At 46.2% G+C, this 21980-nt stretch overlaps 1 pseudogene; it reads left to right on the forward strand.

Annotated features, from left to right (window-relative positions):
* Positions 1 to 641: 641 nt before the first annotated feature.
* Positions 642 to 21912, forward strand: LOC136645167 (lipase member M-like; annotated as a pseudogene).
* Positions 21913 to 21980: the final 68 nt, after the last annotated feature.

Genomic DNA, 21980 nt, shown 5'->3' on the forward strand with positions numbered 1-21980 from the left:
CTCAAGTCCGCTGTACTGTATTACTGTGTGCAGAAGCAGTAAATAGCAGTAAGAGTAGTATTTTGCTGCTGTGTGCAGAATACTCTGATATCTAAAAAGTGAGTCTTTTAAGTTGTTTTTCTTTGAGGTTGCTTTGAAAGTCTCCGCATTTGTCTAAGGTGGTTTGCCTTGTGGCTTGAGGATTAGTTGAAGAATCTGCCTTAGCCTTCTATCATCAAATAAAAATCTAACCCCCCACTATAGTTTTTAGCTGCACTCCTATTCTCTTCATGCTACTCATAGTAACAAAGCAGCAGTAGCAGCTTCTATTGGCTTTTAATAAAATGGCCCATTCCCTTCCATGGTTTTTGGTTGTTTTGCAGTGTGCCCCCCCCCCCAAGAAGTGAAAAAAGAAAATAAAGGGTTAAAAACCTGCATTGGCCTGCATGTTTAATTTGCCTGTATAATTTAACTCTAGCATACCTTTGCAATGTTAGCCTGCATTCCACTTTCTTTCCTTTTTTATGGTTCTTTGATTGCTTGCATGAATTGCTCTTTTCAACCAAAGCTCATATTTCAGCAACAAAAGATATCCCTTTTCCATGTCTCTAATATTCAGTTTTCTTTTCAGATGCTCCAAGATGTGGCTACTGCTTGTCGTGATGGTTCTGCAAGGAACTGTGAGACTAGAAGAAGCCAAATGCAAAACAGAAGCAAACCCTGAATTAGTGATGAATATTGTAAGCTGAGCTTTCAGAAAAATAAGCTCAACAGTGTGAAATTTCTGACCGCTCCATTCCTTGATCCAAGCCAGTTATTTGATAATGCTGTGTGTGTGTTGACTCCAGGCAACTTCATTCCAGGGCTTAGACTGAACTGGAAGGACAAGGTTGATTCTGGAAGGAAGAACCTGCCTGTTTGTTCCTGAATGTCTGGAAAGAATGAGAACATTAAACCTTGCATCCTGAATAGTATCCCAAGGGGTCTTGTCTCTGAACGTTATGCAGCCCTGGGTCATACATTTGACCCGGAGTAGTGCTTCAGTAGTGTGGTAGAGAAAGGGTGCTGGCTCTCCCTTCTATTTTGCAGATAGCCTTCTGGGTGGGCTCAGCAGTCCATGTAAATGGCCAGTTGTATTAAGCCTCAGTTAATGGGACTCTTCCTTCCCTCCATCTTTTCTTTGGAGGAAAACAAATCATGTCAGCAAACTTCTTTCTTTCAATCATCACATCAGGATGTGTCCTGCATTGCACTGGGAACTGACCCTTTCACTTTAAATTACCCTCGGGTTTAAACTTCTGTGGGAAACAATTTGCTCTGGTTTGTGTTTGTTTCCTTGCAGAGTCAGAGAATCCAGTACTGGGGATATCCTTCTGAAGAATACGAAGTCCTTACAGAGGATGGCTATTATCTGAGTGTGAACAGAATTCCTGGAGGTAATGAGAAAAGGATATGATCCACTGTTTGAGTGTAGGTGTGCCTAAAACTTTGGGGCATTTCCTCTGGATTTTTGACTTTTTAAATCCGAACCACAAATGCCCATTTCATGATGGAATGTTACATCATTCCCTGCACTATGTAGTCTCTGATTGTATGACATCACTTCTGTAAGTAATTCATGAAGCAGGACCCAAGCATCATTTTGGGGAATTCTGTACAAACCTCTAACATTGGCCCCCTTCCACAGGACCCCATTCCATTCATATAGTTTCATGAATCATGAAATTAGGTCATCTTGTTTTTGGTCATCTGCTTTCCTAGTCTATTGCTTGATCCACACTGCTGAAAGGCCTTATCTGTTTTGGGGAAAAACAAATGGATTTATTGGTTCTTCACTTCTTCTAGTTCCAGTTATTTTACCTTCTTATGTGTCTGGCTTCCTTGTTCATACATTATAACCATGAGACATAGTAGTGTAGTATGTTTGTGTGATGAATGGGACAGTTTTTGGGCAGGGAGGGAGGCAGAACGAGGAGGGAGAGGGCAGGTTCAGTGGCAGGAGTGTCCAAATACTGTCCCTATCCCATTCATTCCACCACCTTTATGCACCTTTATGCCAGCAAAATAGCTGCAGCAGAACCAAGAAGTCCCTTATGGACTATGGGAGCTTTTCCCAGGACAAGTGAACAAAAGCTTACTTACTCCATGGAGAACCATAGAATGCAGTACTGGCCTGCCTTGAGTGCCTGCATTGGCAAAGAGGATTTAGGTTGGATTGGGCTGTGAAACAATGTACTGCATATGTACTGCAAAGGTCCTCTGCACCTCATCTTCCACAGATACTTTTTTTCAATCTCTGGAGGTTCCATTTCATTCATTTGCATGAACGTGTAGTTTAGCCCTGAGCTTCCAAGCTGTGTAGTGATTTGAGCCATTTCTTCCTCATATCCAAATTCAACATTCTAATCTATGCAGAATGCTTTACATTTGTATTAATGTCATGTGTTGTATTATAGAGTTTTTAATTTTTATTTTTTAGGCTCCAAGGCTGCCATCTTGCTAATGCATTGTTTGACTGTGGAAGGCAGTACCTGGATAGGAAACCCACCCCTAATAGCCTGGGCTTCATGCTTGCAGATGCCGGATATGATGTGTGGATTGGAAATAGTAGAGGAACTTCGTGGTCCAGAAGACACCGATATCTTACAGTTGACCAAGTAGAATTTTGGAATTTCAGGTAAGTTACTATTTTGCAAACTGACTGAAGTTGCGCATTCAAGGAACCATTGTAAGTTTATTCTTCTCCAATTCAAAATACTGTATATTTTCCCTTGCCTTACAGTAAACTGTTCTGAACTAAAAACACTTGTTTGGTAGTGTAGAGTTTAATGTTATCCAACAGGCAGTCCAACTCTATGCTGCCCCTATGCTGCGAGGTACAGTGGTGCCAAAATGCCCATTACTATGTCCTGCAGGGCTAGAGCAGCCACCAGAGTCTCCTCAGGGTAAGGGAACATTGGTTCCCTTACCCTGGGTAGACAGTACTGGCCCCAGTGGATCACCTCAGATCTGCGCCTGCAGGACCAAGGAGGCCCATGTTGGGGGGCTTGGCTTGGGAGGGGGCATAGGATTTGGCAGCAGCCTCTGCCACCATCCCTCCCCCCTCTTGGGACGAATCCTTCTTCCAGCCCTCACTCTCCCCACCCGGTTCCGTCCCCTCTCTGCCTTCCCTCTGCAATCCTACCACTCCAAAAAGTCTCCCCACCACTTGGTGGGGATAATCATCACATGGCATTCCTCTTGGGTATCCTTCCAGCACTGAGGCCTACTGCCAACTGATGCTTGGCTCTCCACTGGTGCTGGCTGTCTCCCACCAGCATCTGAGTGCCTTATGCTCAGCGCTGGCAGTGGGGCTGGAGTGCTTGCAATGCACCTGATAGGATCAGGCTCTAAGATTGTTCTTTGTTATTCTAAATATGTGCAATGGTTCTAGGACCACAACATTGTAGAGCTCAACAAAGTCTGTGTGGAACACAGCTGGGAGGAGGGGGGCTTCCCTGTATCTGCAGTTTCAGTTACCTGCCAGAGTTCCAGAACGGAACCCCCTTGGATACCGGGCTTGCCTGTATATGGATCTATAACATAATAGTTCATGATGGCAAATAGTTGGCATAAGCAAACAGACATTTGCTTGAGAGATGCTGTCTGGCATCAAAGCGTATGCAGTTCATGATTGCCTAAGCATGCATAATACTAAGGTAAATAAAGGAAAACAATTTAGGAAAATCATTACAGGTAATATACATTCCTCATGAACAATAAAAATAAACAGATTAAGTGATAGGAGTCTGAAAACAGGAGCTGTCCTCTGGATAATGTGCATTGGGAGTGTTAGGCACCCTGTTGATTTTCTCAGATCTCTTAGATACCATCAACCATGGTATTCTTCTAGGTGGATGGAAGAAGATGAGAATTGCAGAGGGGATGGAGCACTCTGCTAATTTGTTGAAGGTTGGTAGGAACCTGAAGCTGTTGTTGGGGGTTCTGGGCTGTGAAATGCCCCCCCCACCTTGTTTTTCCTCTTCCTTGGAGAAAATGCTATGTAGTTGAAGACTGCTTAATCTTCTCTTCTGTTAGCTAAATATGCCTGCTGGTGCTTCTTGGCAAAGAGGCAGAGCAAAAAAGATGCTCCCTTCTCAATGATGTGCTTTCTGGTTTGCAGTTTTCATGAAATGGGCATATATGATCTTCCTGCCATGATAAACTTTATTCTCCAGAAGACAGGACAGGAGAAAATCTATTATGGTGGCCATTCTCAGGGAAACACCATAGGTAGGTCAAGAATGAAATTTGGAATAATAAGAACATTTTGTGTATTCTATATACTCTAGTGCCACAGTTCAAAGACAGTAGAACTGCAAAGGGAGAGTTACCAGTTCTGTTACATTTCCAAATTCAGGACCAACACAGCCAGACTGCTGAAAAGACAGGAGAAGTGAATGCTTTAGGCAGAGAATTGGAACAAGTGGCAACCTGTGCTTGCCAGCCACCCCCAACTATCACCTTGATACATCACACTGACACTATCCCCCCCCCCATTTTTCTGCTTGTCATTTGAAAAGGTAGACAGAAAAGGGAATGGAGTGCATATCCAGGGATTAACACCATTGCTCTAGTATAGAGATGCTGGCAACATTCTTCTAAGCCAAACTTGAAATGAATTGCAAGGGCTTTTTCAAGTCTGCTTCAAGAACATCAAATGTCCCTCAAATCTTTTTCTGATTGGTTTAAAATCTGAGAAGAGAAGAATTTCTTGTTCCCTGCTTCTCATTAAATGTTACAGAGGTCAATCACTTCATCATGTTGATTAGAGGTGAGAGGGAGATTTTAGGAAGTTTTTCCCTTATTGCTTGCAGTGCTCTTTTTAAGGGGTGCCTCTGGAAAAGGAGGTTGAAAAAGTCTACCTTGGTCTTTTTCTCCTCCCCACTTTTCCCATGGTCTGCCCATGAAAACAAGCTTCTATCTGAGGCTTGAACTGGCTTGGATTGGAAATAAAGTTACAGGTCGTGCCTCATTATCCACTGATTTGGCATCCACTGATTTGACTCACCACTGATATCAAGTCCATCTTTAAATGTCTTGTAACAAGGAAAAAAAGTGCCAAAATCTCATTTCCTACCTTCACGCTGTTAAACTGTGCTGTTGCAAGCTTCTCAGGGTTATAGATAGCTTTAAAGACCCGCTATTTGGTTTCTTGCTCCTCCATTGTTGCCCCAGAATGCATCGGTATAAAGCAAAAATTCAGGAAGTGGGTCTTTAAAGCTATTTTTCCACTGATTTAGTATCCACTGATTTTTTAAAATCCACTGCAGGTTCCAAAACGGAACCTCAGTGGATAACGAGTCATGACCTGTATTTCCAATTTTTTCAGTTCCTCTTTGATTCAAACCTCTGGAACCTTACTCAGCTCTACTTCCTGCCTCCTTTTCCCTCCCCTGTATACCTTGTGAAATAGTGGAGAGTGGGAAGCAGGAGGAAGAGCCCTGCTGGATTAGGCCCAGGGTCCATCTGATCCGGCTTCCTGTATCTCAGAGTGACTGACCAAATGCAGGCAACAAGGTATCTGTATCTATTCTGTCAACACTCCCTTGCATCTGGAATTCAGAGGAGAGCAGCAGCTATGATGGCAGGATCAGCAGGGGGACTGGAGCTAAGGAGAGGTGGTTTGGGGTGTGCACTTGGAGGGCAGAGGGCCTTTGTGAAATTACTGGTATGGACTACATGCTGAGGGGGGAGCATTTAGGGTGGGAGAAGATGGAAAACTGTGTGGCACAGAAAAAGCACTACTGATGGGCAGGTGGCAGCAAATCTTGCTGCTTCAGACATTGGAGTGGCTTGGGCCAGGGCTGTGGAGTGACTGTGCTGAAATTGGCTTGGGCTAGTACACAGCAATTGTGCTGAAACAGTTTCCAGCTGGCAGAATGCATAGATATACAGTAGAACCTCTTTAAGTTGACCACCCAAGGGACTGGAGGAAATTGGTCAACATAGGGAGGTGGTCAACATATGGAAAAAAAGGCATTTAAATATTATCATGTTTAGCTCCCAGGACAACAAATGCAAGGCCAAGGTATTATTTAGATTGGATTTTTAAAAAGTTTTATTGCAAATATCAATGAGAATTGATCCTCTTGCAATGCTTACTATTTATATCATCTATATCAAGAGACAGAGAATAAATAGCCCACAATCAGTGTTTAAAAAAACCCCTGAAAATTCATAAGTTAAAAAAATTGTAAGTTAAAAAAAATACTTGGTTTCATAGCAGACAGGCAGACCAATGCTATCCCTTGCCAGCCCATAGCATGTAGCATGTTACATAGCCCCAACAGCTAAAAAAAACCAACACTTTTTTCTTAGGCTGCCTGGCCTCCACTGAGTCTCCTCAGATTCACTAAATGCCAGAAGGTGTTTGACACAGTCCCTCACTAAAAGCTGTTGAGAAAACTCCACAGTCAGGGAATAAGAGGACAGGTCCTCTCATGGATTGGGAATTGGTTGAGGACCAGGAAACAGAGAGTGGGTGTCAATGGGCAATTGACAAAAAAGTGGAGAGAGGTGGAAAGTGGAATGCCTCAAGGATCTGTCCTGGGACTGGTGCTTTTCAACATCTTCATAAATGACCTGGAAACAGGGATAAGCAGGGAGCTGGACAAGTTTGTGGATGTCATCAGAAGTGGTGAAGACCAGAAGGGATTGTGAAGTGCTCCAGAAGGATCTCTCCAAACTAGGAGAATAGGCAGCAAAATAGCAGTTGTGTTTCAATATAAGTGTAAAGTAATGCACTGGTGATGGGAACCAAAGTTGAAAGGACAGTGGCTTCACTGTGCACAAGCAACCTCATGTCCCTCACAACTTGGTACATGTCCAGGTACAATTGGCAGCCGGTGCAGGTCTATCAGCTATGTGCAGTGTGCCCACCTATAAAAACCCTTTTGCACACGTGCTAGCAGGCGTAAGGGAGGGATTGTTGCGTGGCTTCTTGCTTTTCCAAGATGGGACAAACCAGACAAAACACATGCCCACAGTATCGCGTTCAGTGGGCAACTTACGGAGGGTAAATTAATACTCTGTGCAATGGTCGAAGTGGTCAAGATACAACTTACGGAGGTGGTCAATACAGAGAGGTTGGTCTCCCATAGTGTATATGCAGTGTCTGTCCATACTGTGAAAATTAGGTCAACTTAAGGAGGTGGTCAATATAGGGCGCAATCCTAACCCCTTATGTCAGTGCTTTCCAGCACTGGCATAGCAGTGCCAATGGGACATGTGCTGCATCCTGCAGCTGGGTGTCACTCATGGAGGCCTCCCCAAAGTAAGGGAATGTTTGTTCCCTTACCTCAGAGCTGCATTGCCCTTATGTTGGTGCTGGAAGCACCGACATAAGAGGTTAGGATTGAGCCCATAGAGAGGTGGTCAACTTACTGTATATGGCACTGATAATCTAGAAAAGCTTATTACTAAGTAGATTTGCGTTTTGTGTCGTTTATCATTCTTTGCCTTCATTTTTTAAAATGATATTTGGTATGAATATTAACTTTACTAAAAATGAGTTCTAAAATAAGTATTTATCTGCAAATTCTTCCTCCTTTTATAATTTTTTATGGTAAATAGAGTTCCTCTTATTTTCTAGCTTTTGTGGCATTTTCTACAATGCCTCGATTAGCTGAAAAAGTGAAGATCTTCTTTGCTATGGGACCCTCATATACATTCCAATTTAGTATAAGTCCTCTTTTACAACTGACTCGTTTGCCAGCTGCATTGTTGGAGGTATGTTCTTCCAGTGGCTTCGCCGTATTTATATATGCACAGCTGCCTATTGTGAATTTCATACTCTGAATCTGATAAAGTGGACTGTAATCCATGAGACCAGACTTCCTATTTTATACATATACATTCACTTAGAGCCAAGTCCTATTCTTCCGAAAAGAAGCATGCAGTATGCAGTGGGGGGAGGCAGATTGGGAGGCTCTGGAAGGGAAGAGGGATTTAAATCACCCTTCTTTAAGCTTCTACTCTGCAATGGGTAGAGAGGCTGCAAAAAAGGAGGGTGTGCAGTGGCATTGTTAGGGGGAGCAGGAAGTGCAGACTGCATTGTGTGACACACATGGGGGGTGACATCACTACTTGCAAAAAATTTTAAATCTTAGTATTTTCTAATAATGCCTTCATGTTATATATCAATGTATAATTTCATGCAGAATGCCATGAAAGAAACCTCGTTGAAATATCTCTATCCTTTCAAAAGTTATAGCCAAAAAAACCCAGCAAGGATGGGATAATAATACATCACCACATCTACTGCCCAGGGCATGGGAGGAGGTCCATCATAGGGGTGACGTACTGGCCTCTCACACCAGGTGACGCAAACCCTAGTGTAGTCACTGAGGATAGGCTCCAGTGTGTGCCTTCGCTGTCAGATCCACCTCCTTCTGCAGCCTTCCCATCTCTGTCCCTACTCCCTCCACAGTCTTACCTGCTTTGGCAGCCTCAGACAGGCCTGGCACAGTGAGTGCTGCTGCAATAGCTAAGCCATTTTGTGACAGTTGAGGGGTCTTCCACTGTCACAAAGCACTGCATAGTACAGCCCAATCCTGCCTAGAATTGGGCTGTTATTTACTACCAGTAGTAGCAGCATATCTGAAAACTCTGACAGCAATTAATTTCTAACCCAATAGACATAGGTGGAGCCGGAATCCAGTTATGCTGGATCCCAACCACCATTCCCAGGGAGTTTGGAGTGACTTCAACCTGCTTCGCTCTCCTTGGACGAGGTGGTGCAAGTCTGAGGGGACCCATAGGGCCAGGGTGCCTTACGTGGAGGTAAGGGGAAAAGTTTCACCTTACCTCTGGCTGAACCGCTTTGGGTCCCTATCCCATGCTGGATACAGTGCAAGCCTCTTGGCTTGCCTGTTCTAGTGCAGGGTAGGATTGCACCCTTACTCTCCTCCTGCTAAGAGGAGCACCACTTGAAAAAGTGCCTCATTGCGCAGTTCGCAGGGGTTAGCAATGGTACAGAATGCGTTGTAGATTACCATAGAAGGAAGGGATAATCCAAGGAAACTGGGTGGAGATATCCTGTGTGAGCAGTACTTATGCATGGGCAGTATGGTGGATGTCAGTCAGCACAGGGAACAAACAGAAAAAGGACAACCAAATCTGAGGTCGTTACCAAAAAGACCCCTTATTTATGTGAATCGGCTTCAAGAATACATGTACTATTCTATTATAACACAATGCAGGTGAATGATTCCCAAAATATAAAGCATCTCTGCATTTCTACAGATTATATTTGGCAAAAAAGAATTCTGCCTGCTGAGTCCAACCCTGAGAGCATCCATCGCCCAGAAGTGTGGCTGCCGGCTGATAGACAATCTCTGCAAACAAGCTCTTTTTCTTGTCAGCGGATTCAATGAGAAAAACCTAAACAAGGTATTTCTGTGTGTATTTGAGATCATTCATTTAGCTTTCAGCTATTTTTATTCCACGTATCTCCTGGGGGTGGGCTGTAGCTCAGAGGTAGAGCACCTGCTTTGCTCTAGATTTGATTCCTCTTGACTCTTGAGGCAGCATGCCAAATGGTTCCAGTCTTACCTGATGATGTGCCAGCCTTTGCTCTTCCCACCCTCTAATGTCTTAGCTCAGCACATTCCTCCCCTCCACATTTCCTCTTTCTCTCTGTTCCCCTCTTCCTTCATAATGCAGGGAGTAGGAGGAGGAGGAGCAGTGAAGGTAAGTAGATAGATAGAGATTAGTGCTCCTCACCAAGCTGTTGCCTGAGGACCCAGTCCTATGGCCTACTGGCACCAGCGCTGGGTGTCGCAAACGTGCTATAAGGCACGTCTGCGGCACCCAGAAAGAAGGGACTGCAGGCACTGAGCTCCGTACTGGATGGAAGCTGCCTGGAGCAAGGTAAGAACTCTAGGCAGCAGTAAGGGCCTTGGAGGCAGGGGGAGAGGCGTTCCGGGGTGGGAGAGGGCAGGCGGAGGGTGGGGCAGGACACTGGCCCAGGAGGGGTGCAGGACCGGTGGAGCCTTGCACCACCAGATCCTATCCTCTGTGTCAAGCTGCAAAGACTGACACGGAGGCTCTCAAGTCTGCATGGACAAAATAGCTGGCACAGACTTGAGAAGTCCCATTGTAGGGCCTGGGGCTTTCCTTTGGGGTAAGAGGATGAAATCCACCTTCCTCTGAGGTGACCTCTGTTGGCCCTAGTGAGTCCGCTGGATACAGTGGTAGCCATTTTGTCACTGCTGCACCTGGAAACGCTGCCAGGAATAGGATTCGGCTGTGAAACAACTGCCTCAGTTGACACATTTCCTAGAGTTTACCAAATAGTTCCTCAGCTATTGCTTTTTATATTTTGTTCCCTGTGGCTTTTGTCTTGCCCCATTGTGTCATTTCTTGGTGGTATGCATATTATGCCTGCCTGTAATTGAGCCATGGCAGTTCTTTTTCTACACAAGGTTACTCCTGCTCCATTTTGAGTCTTGACATAGAGAACTCTCCAAGACTAAGATCCCAATCCTATACTTTTCTAGCACCCAGGGCACCAAAATGGCGACCACTGTATCCTATGCAGCAGGGAAGCAGCGCCAGGTCTCCTCGGGGTAAAGGAATAAAAATCCCTTACCCCATGTAACACATAGATGGCCACAATGGGTCTCCTCAGATCTGCACCCACAGAACCGAGGAGACCTGTGTTGGGTATACCGGACGAGGGGTTAGGACAGTGGAACTCAAACTTTTCCGGCCAGTGGCTCCCTTGACCCCTGTGGCCATGACTCCCCATCATGTTCCTGAGGGCTGGAAGTGGCATCATTAAACAGAAGAGGAAGAGGGAGGGGGTTGAAAAGAGAGATTTTCACTCATCAGAGAAGCGTTCCCGGGCTAGGAACTAGGAACCAACCAGACAAGGATCAGCAAGGGTTAAGGACTGCAAGCTGAGCATGCTTGGTACTTGCCAGATGGGGGTTGGAGTTGAAGAGCTTTGGAAACAACATGCAGTGAACACAGAAGGCGGCAGCCTCAGAATGGAGGGAGAAGAGGACAGGGCGGCAGCAGCCACTCTTGCGGCTGAGCAACTCCCGTTTCTTCTGCTTTAAAAAAAGCGCAGATGGGCTCGTATTCTGCCCAGGGGTGTGACTGTATTGCTGCGAGAGGACATTGCGCGCCTCCCCTTTGAGTTTCTGGTGCCTCCCTAAAGAGCCGCGCCGCACAGTTTGAATAACACTGGGTTAGGATATGGTGGCTGAGCCTACTGCCATCTCCGCCCCCCTACTGGGCCCATTCCTCCCCTCGCCCTGCACTCCCCCGTCCGGTTCTGCCCCTTCTTGCCTCTCCCCTGCCCCAAAAAGTGCTGCCACTAGCTGCTCTACTCACCGCTGGGAGCTCTTGGTGTTTGTCTTTGGGCACTGAGGCCCAGTGCCGATTGGCACTTTTGGCACCTCATGGCACTTTTGCAATAGCTCAAGTCAGTGGTGCCAGCAGAGTGCTGGCATCGTGACCCATAAGATTGGACTAAGACATCCTAGAAAAACCCAAGAGCATTGGAAGTGGTCCAAGTTCAGAGAATTAATAGTTTTAGTTCCAGGATTTTGGAGGCTCCAATGCAAGACACACTCAATGGCTCCTTTCAACTGAAAGAGGTGGGCCATGCAAACAGCTCCATTTTCCCCCCCAGAGCTGAGCTTGACACATGTATGAAAAAGACACGTGACTCATGTGACCCACGTGACCCATGTTACCAAGTACTGAAAACACTCTGGACAAGTTGTTGAGGAATTTAGTATATTGCCAGTTCGTAGCAGAACGCAGCAGAATGCTAGCTCCAAGGACAGCGAAGGTGTCCCAGAAAGAAGGGAACACAGACAAGGCAGATATCCACTACCAGTTGGTATTTACAAAATATTTACAGCTAAGTAGTTCCTTTGCAGCAAAACAGCGTACATATTCACAGCTTCAATCTCCAACTCTCCGACATAGATTCCTGCTCTCTCCAACTCCATTCAACGACCCCCCCACATGATGGATAACAACATCTCCAATGATGCACCAGTCGTACCTTTACATTCATTTCAATTACAAGTACTTTGTCACAGTGACTCAGCATTTTTCACACACTTTGGTTGGTCACATGGAGTCACAGAAGGATACAGAGAGATATATACATACACACTTTCGTGCTTACATTTAGGCCCAGACATCAAGGCCTTGCCCTATTCAGACTGCAAATTTCCTCAGGGGTATTTGGTAGAGTAGTCCTGACACAAGTCCCAGCAGCAGCACATTAAAACTTGTGCATGACTTGACTCAGGACTAGCTGCAGGACTCAACTCCAGTTTTCCATGGGGGATTTTCAGATCCCTCCTATTTGTTTGGTAAGCCTTCTTTAGTCTTCTGGCCTTAACGCAAATTGCACTTTTAGCTTTACTTTACTTTACAAAGTGCACTTCTGGCACTTTGGCATGGCTTCCTGACTGACTTATCTCAAGAAACCATCTGCACAGGCAAAAAACAGTGTATGAGAGACTGTGAAACTGCTTTCTTTCTAGCATGGTAGAAAACTCCTTTGAAGGAAAGTGACTTCCCAAAACATCTTTTCCTTACAGAGTCGAACTAATGTGTATATATCAAGATTTCCAGATTACACTTCTGTGAAAAATATTATCCACTGGGGCCAGGTAGGTTATGGAATATATCTTTTGAATATTTTTTGCCTACCATAATGCAAAATAACTTCCTTGTTGTTTGTTTAATTTGATGGAAGTAGGACTGAGCTTCAGCAATTCCTGTCAGTGTTCCAGGGCAAAATTTAGCAGTAGGAACACTAGGCACATACAATAATACCAACTTCGTAATCTCAAATGTTCTACCTACTCAGGACTTGGTAGCAGATGTGAATTGTTGAGTTATAATGGTTGAATACAAGGTTAAAGGAAATGTAAGGTTCAGTGTAGAAGGTTAGAAATCTTTCTATGTCAGTAACCCCTTCTCCCCTAATGAAAATTGTTTACAATGACATAAGAGAAAATCTGCCAGTGAGAAAACTCTAGATTGCTGCATACTGAAGCAATGATCATACAGGCAATATTCTCAATACATTTCCTCTCCCGACAGTCTTCATCCTGCTTTTTGGTGAGAAGCCAAGAGACTCACTAAGGCATTGTTTTTCTCTTTCATTCTCTAGTTGGCTAAAACAGGGAAATTCAGATACTTTGACTATGGCTCAGAAAATATAGAAGTATACAACCAGGTAGGGATGCACTGGATTTTTTTTAATTCTATGTATTATCCATCAGAAAAGGATGTTTCTCTAAATAATAATGTATTATGGATTTGAAGATTGGTTATAAAGGATTAGATAATAATATAGACTAACATTTCTTAATGTTTAGACTTCATATATATAAAATATAAGGAGTTAGAATTTTTTTGCTTCGTTCCTGCTACACCATTAGAGTTTTGTTTATGTATTTGTTTATGTATTTTATGTTTATTATAGTTTATTAAAAATAAAAAAAGAAAAGGATGTTTCTCTGAATAGAAAAATTGTAAATAACCAGAGGTTAGAAATATCTGATATTATTTTGCTGTTGTGACTACCTATGAATTTCTTTTAGAGTACAAAACACATTTAGAGCCTGATCCTATTGAGCTAACGGCTGGCCCTCCAGCCACACAGCTGGTGCTGGGCATCATAAGAGTGCCATAAGCTGGTGCATAAGGTGGTGGAGAGGCCTGCACCAGTCAGAATAGGCATCCAAGCCAAGAGGACGTGTTGCTGGACTGCTGGGAAGTGTAGAGCCATAATGGGGTGAGGGGAAGGTGTGGGGAAGGAGGGCGGGAGCGGAATTGGACAAGGGAATCAGGGCCAGGAGGGGGAAGGGACAGCGGCTGAAGCTGCCACTGTATCCTATGCCCCCTGCCAAGCCACAGAACCTATATGGGCCTCCTTGGTTCTGCGCCAGCACAAGAGCTGGCACAACTCTGAGAAGACCCATTGGGGCTGCCTGGGATCAACACGGGGCAAGGGAACATTTGTTCCCTTACCCCGAGGAAACTCTCAGCCCAATCCTGAGCTGCCCGGGGCGCCCAGGGTCAGTGGCACCAAGCAGGGCTGCCGCCGAATCCAGCGCCTCCCGCGCTACCACGGGAGGCGCCTCAGGAGAAGGGGACATTCGTCCCCATCCCCCAAGTAAGGTAAGCAGCCCTTCAGTGGGGCTACTCACTTTACCACCAACCAAAAGGTCAGCAGTGAGGAAAAGGCGCTCGTGTAGGGTGTGCAGCCCTACACGACCTCCCTGGATCCTCCTCCCTCCCTCCCCTCAACACGCCTCCCTCTGCCCTCTCTCCGCCCCCTGCCGGCCTCTCCCCTCCCCAGAATGCCTCCTCCCCGCCCCCGTCCCTGCCTACCTTTCCACAACTTGGCGGTCTGGGAGACTGCCGAGCTGCTGGTCCTGGGTGACCACCCCACACTAGCCCAGCACCGGCCAGCACTTGGCGCTGCAAGCCCGGCAGTGAGCCCCACGAACGTGCCTTACGGCACATTTGTGACTGTGCTCAGCGGGACGGCGTTGTACCGCCGAGCACAGGATTGGGCTCTCTGGTGGCTGCCCTGGCCCCACAAGATATTGTGGTTGCCATTTTGGCACCATTGTACCTCACAGCGGTACCTGGGCAATAGGTTTAGGCTGCCAGGGGCTTGCTCCAGTTATCTCCTTTGGAGGTTTCCTTCTTGTGAAACCCATTACACCCAAAACCATTGTTGACTAGCAAAATAATATAAGATCCCTTCCTCAGAGCATTCATTTGTTCCCTATATTCAGAGGAAAAGGCAGGATATAAATAAGTTGAATACATAATAAATCATTAACAGCCCAGCCCAGTCTTATCTCCGATGTTCCACAGCATGCAGCTGTGCCAACGGAGCAAATGCTGCATGCTATGAAGGGACGACCAAAAGGCCAATGAGAGGTAAGTAAAAAATATTACCTCCAGTATGTCTTCTGGTCACTTATGGCTTTTCTTGAATTGATGTCCACTATGGTACTGGTGTTAAATCCAAGGAAGGGGGCAGGTACAAGTTGGAAAATTAGAGATAGGATTTGGCATTGCTTTTGCCACCAAGATTCACCCCCTCCAGCTCACTCCTCACCCCTGCCCTTCCCCAGCCTCCTCCTCTTTGCCCATGACCCGCCCCCTCTGCCACCATACCTAGTTCGGCATGGATTGGGTCTGTCAGTGAAAGGTGTGTGGAACTGCCGACTGTTTGCAAAGGCAGCTCCAAAGCACCACTTACAGCATTGCCACTGCAATTGCAAGAGCGGAATGTGAGTTCCTCTGTCATAAACAGTAGGATTGGGCTGTTAAATCAATATGTCATTAAAGTATCTCCAGTGCTTTTGGGATGTCTGTCTAGCCCAGTGATTTTCAGCCTTTTTTTATCTCAGGGCACACTGACAAAGTGCTAAAATTGTCAAGGCACATAGATTTTGGACAATTTTGGACAATTTTGGACAACAGGTCAGTAAATTGGGACACAGGATCTAGAGAGCAATAAATAATTAAACAAACCCAAATAAAAACTAGCTTGAGGTTACAAAAACAGTCCAGCCTAAGAGAACAGAACTAGGAGGGAAAGGACCTAGGAAGGGCCAATTCCCAACCCATTAAGAGCCCCATTAGGCTAATCCAAGCAGTCCATTCAGGAGCCTGCAGAGTAGGTCACGCCCATCAGCAGCCATTTGCCTTCCTGAGCTTTTGTAAACTCACCTGGGAAGGCCAGCCCCCTTTCAATCAGGAAGGAAGGAGGGGGGAGGAGCCAGCCAGGAGTATAAAGCTAGGCGGGCCATCGCGTGGGGCTCTCTGCAGACGCATGTGGCCTCTGGGAACCAAGTGCCTCTGGGAACTAAGTGCCAGGTAAGGCACAAGAGTTTAGCATCTGGGCGAGGAGAAAGCAAGGAGACCTCTGAGTTTTGGAGAAGGAGAGGAGGAGGAGCAGGAGGAGGAGGTAAGTGTACTCATTCTAACGCTTTGTCTTTCTAACTCCCTGTCTTCTAACCTTAATCTTACCTTTAAAGCAACCTTAAATCAAAATTGAAAGTTAGCACCTAAGGGAGGTACATAGGGCTACTCGTGAGCAGGAGCAGAGTCCTACTCGTGAGCAAGAGCAGAGTCCTACTCGTGAGTAAGAGCCTAAAGGTCAGGCATTTAAATCAAAGTTGAAAGTTAGCTGCACCTAAGGTAGCACTTAATCGAAGGAAGGGAGGAGGATAAAGTGGAAAGCAGGTTTTTCTACTTGTTTCAATTAAACCTATACTTAACCCAGGTTAAACCTAATCTAAGTTAGAACATAACCTAAACAGGTCAGTAAATTGGGACACAGGATCTAGAGAGCAATAAATAATTAAACAAACCCAAATAAAAACTAGCTTGAGGTTACAAAAACAGTCCAGCCTAAGAGAACAGAACTAGGAGGGAAAGGACCTAGGAAGGGCCAATTCCCAACCCATTAAGAGCCCCATTAGGCTAATCCAAGCAGTCCATTCAGGAGCCTGCAGAGTAGGTCACGCCCATCAGCAGCCATTTGCCTTCCTGAGCTTTTGTAAACTCACCTGGGAAGGCCAGCCCCCTTTCAATCAGGAAGGAAGGAGGGGGGAGGAGCCAGCCAGGAGTATAAAGCTAGGCGGGCCATCGCGTGGGGCTCTCTGCAGACGCGTGTGGCCTCTGGGAACCCAGTGCCTCTGGGAACTAAGTGCCAGGTAAGGCACAAGAGTTTAGCATCTGGGCGAGTTCAGCAGCAGGGCGAGGAGGCCAGGGCCCCATACACTGCCCTTCCTCTTCCCTTGAGAAGAGGGCTGCTATCCAGTGTACGGTTTTTAAAAGAACCCCTAAATAAAACAACAACAACAACAACAACAACAGAAAAGCTATGCAGTCAGACAGCCAGCAGCAGGGTGGGGGCTATCCAGTGTTCTGCATCAAGTGCCACATGTATGATTATATGCCTCTGGGGCATAAGTCATGGGTGTGTCCTCGGTGCAAGGAGCTCCAGGCTCTCAGGGAACGCGTCCGCTCCCTTGAAGCCTTGGTGGCCGACCTGGAGAAGCGCAGGCAGCCAGAGGAGGACGGTGGGGAGACTTCCGGGGACGATCAGGCTTCGTCCCAACCTCAGGCGTGCAGCTCCTCGGCTGCCCGGGTGGGAAGTCTCGGGACTGGAGGACGTCATCCTGGAGAGGAGGGAAACAATCCCCTAGGGGGGATCCCTTCTCCAGGGGATGGGCCCGTATCCGAGCGCACTCGGGATACTCCTCGGCGGGAGGGGGGTCGGGGGCTTCTTGTAGTGGGGGATTCGATTATTAGAAACATAGAGAGGGGGGTTTGCGACGGATGTGAGGACCGCATGGTGACTTGCCTGCCTGGTGCGAAGGTTGCGGACATCACTTCTCGTCTAGACAGGCTGGTAGACAGTGCTGGGGGAGAGGTAGCGGCTGTGGTGCATGTCGGCACCAACGACGTGGGCAAGTGTAGCTGGGAGGTCCTGGAGGCCAAATTTAGGCTTTTAGGCAGGAAGCTGAAAGCCAGGACCTCAAAGGTAGCGTTCTCTGAAGTGCTACCTGTTCCACGCGCAGGGCCAGCTAGGCAGGCGGAGATCAGGGGTCTCAATGCGTGGATGAGACGGTGGTGTAGGGAGGAGGGGTTTAGATTCGTTAGGCACTGGGGAACGTTTTGGGACAAGCGGGGCCTGTACAAGAGGGACGGGCTCCATTTGAACCAGAATGGAACCAGACTGCTGGCGCATAACATTAAAAAGGTGGCAGAGCAGCTTTTAAACTGATCCCTGGGGGAAGGCCGATAGGAGCCGAGGAGCATCCGGTTCGGGACTCCTCATCCCTATGGGATGAGGATGGGGAGGTTAGAGAACAACAAGACAAAGGCAGGGTAGGAGAAGAAATTGGGAAAGGTAGGGTGATGGGATGTGATAGACGGTTTGGCACAATGAGAGGATGCGGGGACAAAGGAGCGAATAAGCAGCCCATCCTGGGGCATTCCGTGTATAAATGCTTTTATGCGAATGCCCGAAGTCTACGAGCAAAGGTGGGAGAACTGGAATGTCTGGTGACAAGGGAAAATATTGACATAGTGGGCATAACGGAAACCTGGTGGAATGCGGAGAATCAGTGGGATACCGCAATCCCGGGCTATAAACTCTACAGGAGGGACAGGCAGGGGCGTGTTGGAGGTGGGGTGGCCCTTTATGTTAAGGAAGGGATAGAATCCAGCAAAGTAGAGATTGAAGGTGGGTCCGACTCCACCGTAGAATCTCTGTGGGTTAAATTACCAGGCTTGTGCAGCGATGTAATACTGGGGGCGTGCTATCGTCCTCCAGACCAGAAATCTGATGGGGACCTTGAAATGAGGAAACAGATCAGGGAGGTGACAAGGAAGGACAGGGTTGTAATCATGGGGGACTTCAATTATCCTCATATTGACTGGGTCAATTTGTGTTCTGGTCACGATAAGGAAACCGGATTTCTTGACGTGCTGAATGACTGTGGCTTAGATCAGCTAGTCAAGGAGCCCACCAGAGGACAGGTGACTCTGGATTTAATTTTGTGCGGTACGCAGGACCTGGTTAGAGATGTAAACGTTACTGAGCCATTGGGGAACAGTGATCATGCTGCGATCCGTTTTGATGTGCACGTTGGGGGAAGAATACCAAGCAAATCTCTAACAAAAACCCTTGACTTCCGACGGGCGGACTTCCCTCAAATGAGGAGGCTGGTTAGAAGGAGGTTGAAAGGGAGGGTAAAAAGAGTCCAGTCTCTCCAGAGTGCATGGAGGCTGCTTAAAACAACAGTAGTAGAGGCCCAGCAGAGGTGTATACCGCAAAGAAAGAAGGGTTCCACTAAATCCAGGAGAGTGCCCGCATGGCTAACCAGCCAAGTTAGAGAGGCTGTGAAGGGCAAGGAAGCTTCCTTCCGTAAATGGAAGTCTTGCCCTAATGAAGAGAATAAAAAGGAACATAAACTGTGGCAAAAGAAATGTAAGAAGGTGATAGGGGAGGCCAAGCGAGACTATGAGGAACGCATGGCCAGCAACATTAAGGGGAATAATAAAAGCTTCTTCAAATATGTTAGAAGCAGGAAACCCGCCAGAGAAGCGGTTGGCCCTCTGGATGGTGAGGGAGGGAAAGGGGAGATAAAAGGAGACTTAGAGATGGCAGAGAAATTAAATGAGTTCTTTGCATCTGTCTTCACGGCTGAAGACCTCGGGCAGATACCGCTGCCCGAACGGCCCCTCCTGACCGAGGAGTTAAGTCAGATAGAGGTTAAAAGAGAAGATGTTTCAGACCTCATTGATAAATTAAAGATCAATAAGTCACCGGGCCCTGATGGCATACACCCAAGGGTTATTAAGGAATTGAAGAATGAAGTTGCAGATCTCTTGACTAAGGTATGCAACTTGTCCCTCAAAACAGCCACGGTACCAGAAGATTGGAGGATAGCAAATGTCACGCCTATTTTTAAAAAGGGAAAGAGGGGGGACCCGGGAAACTATAGGCCGGTCAGCCTAACATCCATACCGGGTAAGATGGTGGAATGCCTCATCAAAGATAGGATCTCAAAACACATAGACGAACAGGCCTTGCTGAGGGAGAGTCAGCATGGCTTCTGTAAGGGTAAGTCTTGCCTCACAAACCTTATAGAATTCTTTGAAAAGGTCAACAGGCATGTGGATGCGGGAGAACCCGTGGACATTATATATCTGGACTTTCAGAAGGCATTTGACACGGTCCCTCACCAAAGGCTACTGAAAAAACTCCACAGTCAGGGAATTAGAGGACAGGTCCTCTCATGGATTGAGAACTGGTTGGAGGCCAGGAAGCAGAGAGTGGGTGTCAATGGGCAATTTTCACAATGGAGAGAGGTGAAAAGCGGTGTGCCCCAAGGATCTGTCCTGGGACCGGTGCTTTTCAACCTCTTCATAAATGACCTGGAGACAGGGTTGAGCAGTGAAGTGGCTAAGTTTGCAGACGACACCAAACTTTTCCGAGTGGTAAAGACCAGAAGTGATTGTGAGGAGCTCCAGAAGGATCTCTCCAGACTGGCAGAATGGGCAGCAAAATGGCAGATGCGCTTCAATGTCAGTAAGTGTAAAGTCATGCACATTGGGGCAAAAAATCAAAACTTTAGATATAGGCTGATGGGTTCTGAGCTGTCTGTGACAGATCAGGAGAGAGATCTTGGGGTGGTGGTGGACAGGTCGATGAAAGTGTCGACCCAATGTGCGGCGGCAGTGAAGAAGGCCAATTCTATGCTTGGGATCATTAGGAAGGGTATTGAGAACAAAACGGCTAATATTATAATGCCGTTGTACAAATCGATGGTAAGGCCACACCTGGAGTATTGTGTCCAGTTCTGGTCGCCGCATCTCAAAAAAGACATAGTGGAAATGGAAAAGGTGCAAAAGAGAGCGACTAAGCTGATTACGGGGCTGGGGCACCTTCCTTATGAGGAAAGGCTACGGCGTTTGGGCCTCTTCAGTCTAGAAAAGAGACGCTTGAGGGGGGACATGATTGAGACATACAAAATTATGCAGGGGATGGACAGAGTAGATAGGGAGATGCTCTTTACACTCTCACATAATACCAGAACCAGGGGACATCCACTAAAATTGAGTGTTGGGCGGGTTAGGACAGACAAAAGAAAATATTTCTTTACTCAGCGCGTGGTCGGTCTGTGGAACTCCTTGCCACAGGATGTGGTGCTGGCGTCTAGCCTAGACGCCTTTAAAAGGGGATTGGACGAGTTTCTGGAGGAAAAATCCATTATGGGGTACAAGCCATGATGTGTATGCGCAACCTCCTGATTTTAGGAATGGGTTAAGTCAGAATGCCAGATGTAGGGGAGAGCACCAGGACGAGGTCTCTTGTTATCTGGTGTGCTCCCTGGGGCATTTGGTGGGCCGCTGTGAGATACAGGAAGCTGGACTAGATGGGCCTATGGCCTGATCCAGTGGGGCTGTTCTTATGTTCTTATGTTCTTATGTTCTTATGTTCTTATGTTCTTATGTTATGTTCTAATTGACAATGCACACTGTGGTGCTGGTGGGGGGCTCCCATTCTCCAGTGGCCTATTAATAAATGACTCTCCTCAAATTCCTGCAGCACACTTGCAAACCATTTAACGCACCCCAGTTGCTACGGCACACTGCTTGAAAAGGCTGGTCTAGCCAAAGAAGCTTCAGGTTCATTTTTCCTCACTATTTTTAACTCCATATTTAGAAGTAATCTAGATTATTTTTAGAAGATAATAATATTTATTATACATAATATTATACATAACATTTGTATCTTAATATTATGTATAAAACATTATTATACATGATATTATAATATTATTATTATTAGAATAAAAATATTTAGAAGATTATTTCATATAACAATGTGTGGTGCAGTCAAAGGAGAGAGAAGGTGATGCTGTTTCTTGCAAGAAGGAAAGTGATCAAGCTGTACCTATAAACAGAAAACATAGGAAGCTTCTGAATCGTAGCCATTGTCATTTTTCGTAAGAGCTTCCATCAAAATAGTCACGATGTTTCTTTAATGTTCCATCTGAGGAGAAATCTCAAAATGTTGCTTTAGGTGAAATTTCAGTGGCATCTGTAGTATTGGTTCTTCTTTTTCTTTCCCAGACTACTCCTCCCTTTTACAAGTTGGAAGAGATCTTTGTGCCAATCGCAATGTGGAGTGGAGGGCAGGACTGGGTTTGCCAGCCAACAGAAATTGCAGAACTGAAGTCTCGACTCAATAGCATCATTCATTACAAAGAAATACCTGATTGGGTTCACTGGGATTTTATTTGGGGCATTGATGCTCCTCAGCGGATGTACACTGAAATCCTTCACTTGATGGAGAATCAGTTGTGAAGCCAGCAGGGATAAAAGAGTATTCCTTTTCTCATTGTTATGTAAATGTTTCTCAGGTCAATTACTTT

This window comes from Tiliqua scincoides, chromosome 3, assembly GCF_035046505.1.
Source record: "Tiliqua scincoides isolate rTilSci1 chromosome 3, rTilSci1.hap2, whole genome shotgun sequence".
Lineage (NCBI taxonomy): Eukaryota > Metazoa > Chordata > Lepidosauria > Squamata > Scincidae > Tiliqua > Tiliqua scincoides.